This window comes from Passer montanus, unplaced genomic scaffold, assembly GCF_014805655.1.
Source record: "Passer montanus isolate IOZ18808 unplaced genomic scaffold, ASM1480565v1 scaffold4, whole genome shotgun sequence".
NCBI lineage: Eukaryota > Metazoa > Chordata > Aves > Passeriformes > Passeridae > Passer > Passer montanus.
The window spans coordinates 1,538,928-1,545,849 of NW_024368818.1; the positions used below are offsets into that span (position 1 = coordinate 1,538,928).

Genomic DNA, 6,922 nt, shown 5'->3' on the forward strand with positions numbered 1-6,922 from the left:
TTTAGTATCCTTTTGGAGGAATAGTGACCTGTACCTCTTTTGGGATTTTTTTTTTTTCTGGTAAGGTCACAGCACTGATTTTTATAATCCTATTACACTGGTTTTCTTCTAATTATCTTGCATTGTTTAAGCTGCCTGTTTTATTATTTATATTTTGATTGTAGTCGTGTGTTGAGCAGAGATTTTTTACTAAACTGCTCAAGTGGGCCCTGGTTCCTTCCTGAGGCCAAAGCAACTGGTATGTTTTCCCATTATGGGATAACTGATCTAATGATTGACTTCCATTAAACAGATGCAATCCTACCACCCCCTTGCACCTGACACTGGCATGTAGTGATAGGACAAGGGTTAATGGCTTCAAACTGAAAGGAGATAGATTAGATTAGATGTTAGGAAGCAATTCTTCACTGTGGTGAGGTACTGGAATAAGTTTCCTAAGAGAAGCTGTGCATGCCCCATCCCCGGAGTGTTCAAGGCCAGGTTGTGGATGGATTTGAGCACCTGGTCCAGTGAAAGATGTTCTTACCCATGGCAAGGAGGATTGGAACTAGATGATCTTTAAGGTCCCCTCCAAACCAAACAATTTTATAATTGTATGACTTGTCTAATTGATATTGATAATTAAAACAACTCCTGAAATGGGGTGAGGACTTTATAGCTGATGGTCCTTGTCTTTTGTTTTACATGGAAGTTATCTTGGCCAGACCTTTAAACAGACCTTTAAAGTGTTAGTGCTTGTGAGTAAGTGAACGTAAGACTGTGGGTAAATTAAATCTATGGGAGACTAAATGTTAGTGACTAACATCAATTTATCTGGAGATTTTGTAGGTAACTATTACTCTCCCTTTGCCTAGCACATTGAATTTTATTACACTAAGTTGCTTACAATTCTGTCTTTAATTTGAAACCTCATAAAACACACTGTTGTTTTTTTTTTCTAATGGGTTTATTTTACTCCGTATCTTTATCTGTCTATCATAACTTAAAGTTTATTTAGTGTTTCTGGGGTCTACTTACTAATTTTGGTTAGATTAATAATTTTCCTTCATTCAGAGTAACTGAAATAACTGCAGATTTTCTGCCATGATACTTGCCCCAGTTTCTGAGTTATTGACAACTGCACTGTAATACAGGACCAAATATGTCCTTTTCAGCATTTTGCGGTTAATTCTTTGCTATTAAGGACATATATTATCATGAAATCAAATAATTTAATTCAATATTTTCCCTGGTTAGATTTTGATCTATGACCGACTGTGTCCTCATTTTTTGTTTGATTGCTTCAGGAGGCATTTTTCTCTTTGGGCTTTGAAAGAACTTGTTTTCTGTTATCTGGAGCAAGAACTAGATTATCACCAGTTGCAGTTGTTCTGTGCTATTTTCTCTTTTACATGGTGCCTGGTATGACTTTTGATTATTGTTTATGCAGTCCATTCCAATGTCGAATCACCCTTTATATGAATAAATTCTTCTTGATATCCTAATTCTTCCTAATATTCTTGTTTTCTTCTTTAGCTATGTTGATTTGTCTTGAGGATTTACCCGTGATTCATAGTGGGGAGAAAAAAGCTGGTGCCAGCCATGAACACATTCCAGGTCTTTATTATAGGATATTTATATTTATACCAGAGCTGAAGCTGGGGTACAGATCTATGCATCATCCACCATATGTGTGTAATGCTATGATTGAGGAATTTAGTAAATACCAGAGCTGAAGCTGGGGTACAGATCTATGCATCATCCACCATATGTGTGTAATGCTATGATAATTGCATGATCAGGATGTGTATCATGAAATACTGTATAGCATTGTCAGACTGTTTTTGTATGGTTGTAAAATAGTTGGCATATGTGTGTAATGCTATGATAATTGCGTGATCAGGATGTGTATCATGAAATACTGTATAGCATTGTCAGACTGTTTTTGTATGATTGTAAAATAGTTTGTTCCTATGATGCTTTGCATCATAGGAGACATGCAGACGTGCTGGAAAGGATATCTGCAATTTTAAATTTTAGCAGTGTAAATATAATACAGTTGAAAGTAGAAAATATACACAGAGGAAAAGGGAAATGCTAGTAGTCAGGGAACATTCATACTTTAGGGATCCAACTCCTATAACTAAATCAAAAGACTGATTTCCTTAGGCCATTTCTGCAGTGTATGCAGACTCCTTCACAGGACGTTTTGCAGTGTTTCAGGAGTTCCTTCAACTAAATCTCTCTCAAGGAGCCTCTCTCTACCGTAGGGTAGGATCTGTCTCCTACATCCCACTCTTGCTTACTTTTGATGTTTGAAAACAGGTGATGTGTATATAACTACTTATCACACATTTTGCTCATTGGGGCTGTAGGGGCATGTTAGTAAGCTGAATTTCAGAGAAAGCTTTGAACAATGGTAATGCAGTATGTTTTCAGATATTTAAGGGAGTTTCCATAAAGTGTAAAGTGTAAGACAGAAAAAGGCACAAGAAGTTTGTTTGAAAATACACCATGTGGGTGTGAGAGGAGCTGGAAACTGGACTCCTGACACTGAATGGCAGGTGGGAGATGGAAGGGAAGAGATACAAGAAGCATCCCTGAAATTTATTTTTGTATCAGTAAAAAGTGGAGGGTTTTAAAGTGTCTTAGCCAAAAACAACATAACAATCAAATTTGACAGTATGATCTAATGGTCTTTTGAGCTTTATTTTTTATAAGAATTGGCCTGGTTTCAAACATGAGCAAACCACAGCTGTCTTTCTGACAAAGATTAAGGAGTAATAGGTGTGGTGGTGATCAGCAAGGATGGACCTTAAAAGTGAAGACAAGTGGTGGATGCTGCAGAAGGAGCCAGGGAGAGCTGTGGAGATAGTGAGGTGTTCTCTGAGTGAGTGACTAGGAAAAGGGTCTTTGCAGCAGTTTCTGAGCGAATGTGTGTGATATTAGGCTGTGTTTGTCAAAAGCAAAGAGGAAAAATGTTGCTGAATCAAAAAGCAGAGAGCAAAATCTTGCTGAATCAAAACACGATGATGATGATTAACCTGATTGAATGCTTTAGCTGATTGGGAGGATTAAGAAAAATACCATCTTGGAAATGTTGCATTGAAAGTATCTGCAAATTATGAATATGAATCTTGGGATTTGAAGTGTCTTTGGGATGTAAGGTGATGGTAGAGTTACATGTCTGAGCAATAGGCAGGATGATGCTGTAGCTGTGCAGCTTTGTGTGTGTCACCAACAGTTAAGTCATTCATAGGAAAAACTGTAAAGATCTGTCCTCAAGTATAATTGTATTATTTAGTATTTGACATTCTTCACTCCTACAACTGCTTCCCACATAATATTGCTTAGAATATTTCCCCACCTGCCACAGAGGACTGGACATTAATTGTTGAGTTTGATTTGTAATCAAAAAAAAAAAGTCACAGTGGGATGCTTAGTATGAAAAGATGTGTTTTGCATTTGCTGGGAAGGCACTGATCTTTTCATTTGGTTTGCAGTAATGTGAACATAGATGCAGTAATTTCCTTACAATTAAATTATGAAGTCAAGTCTTCTAATAATAATACTCCATAGTATTTCAGTAATAATTAATTGATTCTGTTCCTTATTCCGATTCTGCCTAATGATACAAGAATTCCCTAGAGGAGGAGATAGCTTTCAGTTTGCTTGAGAATTTTATAGCCAGGTCGCATACCAGCCACAGTATTTTTTTCCTTCCCCCTTTAGCAGGTACTGGAACTCACAGGTTGAGAAAGGACAGAGGGCACACATCTGCTCTTGGATAACTTTCCATTGGTGTGTAGTTGTATGGACATGGGAGCAAACAGGTGTGACTTAGAATTGTTTCTAGGCTTTTCTGACTTAAACCAGAGAAGAGGCAGCTTTAGTATCAGGGAAGCATAACCTGAAGAAAACATCTGAACAGCTTTTTTGTTGTTTTTCAATAAATTTTTGCCGGGTGTGGAAATCTAAACTGTTAATGTATGTTTGCAAGAGCAAGAAGAAAGGTTGTCTTAGGTGTTAAGTAGTTAGGTGTCCAGATTAAAAAGGTAAAGCTTCAGGAAAAGAAACTAAAACCTGGCTTTATTTGGAAATGTAACTCTGGCAAGGAATTTGATATTAATGGCCCATCAATAGTTTCAGGTTGTTCACATAAACAGCAGTGAGAGCCAGATAAGGCAATAAATTTCTCTCTGCTTGCTAAAAATTTGTGAAATCATAAATTCATTGAGCAAACATACCCCAGGGGCATACTGGGACTGGGACCTCTCCCTGCACATGGCTGAGCCCTGCTGGCTGCATCTTCCCCCCAAGTCCCTGTGTGCCTACAGAGTGACCCCAGGTTTGAGGTGTAACTCTCTGGAGATAAAATAACCAAAATCTGACACTATATTTGAAGCCCAGTGTTGTAGATTCTTTACCATGTGCCTGTTTGAGACATACATGTGGGATATAACTGAGAATTCAATATTAAAATGGGAGTAAAGATTTTGTTATCTGTCCTGAGCTAACACCAACTCTAAAAAGACAAACATATTTCCTTTCTTCACAAATTTTGGAAATCTCATCTGCCTTACATATCTGTGAGTTTCCTTGTATATAAATGGTCTAAGTCAGTGTGTCATCTTGGCAAAAAAAGCATGCACGATGTCCATGTGCAAGGAAAACTTTGTATATACTACTATTTTTTCATATCTAGAAATAATAGCAGTTTGAATCCTTATCTCTCCTGAGTGCTATAGGCAAATCAATGTCTCGGTGAATTTAACATGTTCATGTCCTCATGTATCTTGAATTTTTAAACTTACTATTTTTTTTTAATGTAAAGGATCTTGCTGCATCTTAAGCCATCCTGTAGGAGATACAAAAGTAATCAGAGATTGTTGATTGTCTTAAACATTTTTTTGGGGTAGAAGGTGTATTTGAATTGATTTGTCTGATTACATGCTGATCTCTGAAGATATAACTCTGCCCTAGTAATAGGAAAAGTGGTAAAATACTCCTGGACAATTCATTTTGTCTTTGGTCTGGCTGTCTCAAAGAACTAGTGAAGGTACAAGGTGCAGTGATGACATTGAGAGGCGTGGTGAATTGGCCATTGTGGCCTCCCAAGCTGAGCCAGCCTCAGGTAGGGAGGAAGCATGGACCCCTTCCTGGAGTGGATGATAAGTGCTGGCGTGGAAGTCTGGATGACACAGCTCCCTACAGTGTACCCTGTGATTCCATGTGCTTGTGCCACCATAAATCTGATATTCCTGTAGTGTCCTCACTGCTTCTGTCACACTCTCCTGTTGTGTTAAAGTCTGTATTTCAGTGGGCAAACCTCATTATGAGGTAGGCATTTTTTTGCTAATCTCTTTTCTCATTAGCAGTTGTATGATGCTAGGTACATGCTACCATGAGGTTTTACTGGAACCTTGGGGGGACACACTGCCAAGCTAGAACTTCTCACAACCTTCAGATAGTCATAGCAATGGTAGTTCTTATAGAAATATTATTTACTTTCTGTCAGTTTTACAGTGTTTTAAAATAGAGGCAGATTATCTCATTTTAGTTTTGGACATCGTGGTACTAAAAGGCTGAAAATCTCCATGAAGAGCTGATGAAGATAAATACATCACCTTTATTGATTTTAGACCACTCTCTTTTATTAAAAATAATAAAACAAATTACATATAGCAACAAAAAAGCAGCAGCACACAGGAGGTGAGCAAACACACTGCAGGTACTTGTGTTTGCCTGAAGGGGAATGCACTGTGATCAATTAATGCTTTATAAATCTCTTGGCATAAGAAATTACTGTTGCCTTTGCTGTAGCTGCAGCATTTTAAGGTAAAAATAGAGATCTTGTCATGGTCTAGGCACTCAAATTATTTTTCTGTGATTCGTTTTGTGTCTCTTTAATTAGAGCTGTGTGCTGTGTTCCCTGATTTCATTCTTTTTCTCTTTACATATTTAGGTCCTGGTCCTGCAACTGGATTTGTTCAAATGGACCTCGATAGCCTGGGGGCCTGATGAAGTTCATGGGACTCTGGTGACTGCAGGTTCTCACTCTGAAGATCTAATTGTAGGCCTGAACCTAAATTTCTATTTTGTTCTCCTGTGTGTTTGCTTCTTAAATGATGAAAATTATCCTTTAAAATGGTGTTGTCGTTGAGCCTCATGCACATCCACTTTAGTAATGTTCCAACACTGTGTGCCTGGGATGTTGTCAGACATTGTTAAATTATTTCTGTTCTGTTGTGTGCCTAAACCTCATGATTGCTCTGATTATTGTGTTAGATTTTTCCATTTAGTGCCTTCCTACCTAAAATGGAGGTGATAATCACCTGTATTTGCAATCGTTGTGGTATTTCTCTTAACTCAGATTTTTAAGTCAGAGTTACTGGTGAAACTGTTCAGGTTATTTTTAAAGATGTAGGTAGATTTGTTTATTTCTTGCTGGACACAAAGTATAATAATTTAATTTGCAAACTTGGTAACCTAGTATTACTGAAAGCTTTCAATATGATGATACTCTGATGTAATAAAATGAGTAGGAAATGATCCTTCTAGCTCTCCTGTTGCTTTTCTATTCCTGTGGCTGAGGTTGCACAACATACAACCGAGAGTGAAGATATTTTTATTTTTTTGTAAGCCAGTCTATATCTTTTGTCGACAATAAGTGCTGTTCCCTGTCCTATTCCATATTGCTGTTTCACTGAATAGTAAAGTGGTAGCCGTGGTAGAAGCTGTAGAAAGGACTTTGAAAAATCACATGTAGAGTGTGATCATAAATAGAGTGTGAGAGGAAAAATAGATGTGTTCTATCTCTATACATGTTAGTATTTATTGTTAATATTTTTAAAGGAAGTATGTGTGGTGTACGATAATGAAGAGATTAAAAGATCCAAAACATCCTTTCTATACAGACAATCAGATATTTTTTTTTGTTGTT

The 6,922-nt window shown here is 37.3% G+C and overlaps 1 long non-coding RNA gene across 3 annotated transcripts in view; it reads left to right on the plus strand.

Moving 5' to 3' along the window:
• LOC120506587 overlaps positions 1–6,531 on the plus strand; it is a 33,900-nt gene extending 27,369 nt beyond the window's left edge. For all 3 annotated transcript variants that reach the window (XR_005628547.1, XR_005628548.1, XR_005628549.1), the window contains exon 7: positions 5,945–6,531. This is a non-coding gene — a long non-coding RNA (uncharacterized LOC120506587). The remainder of the gene's footprint in view (positions 1–5,944) is intronic.
• The last annotated feature ends 391 nt before the right edge of the window (positions 6,532–6,922 follow it).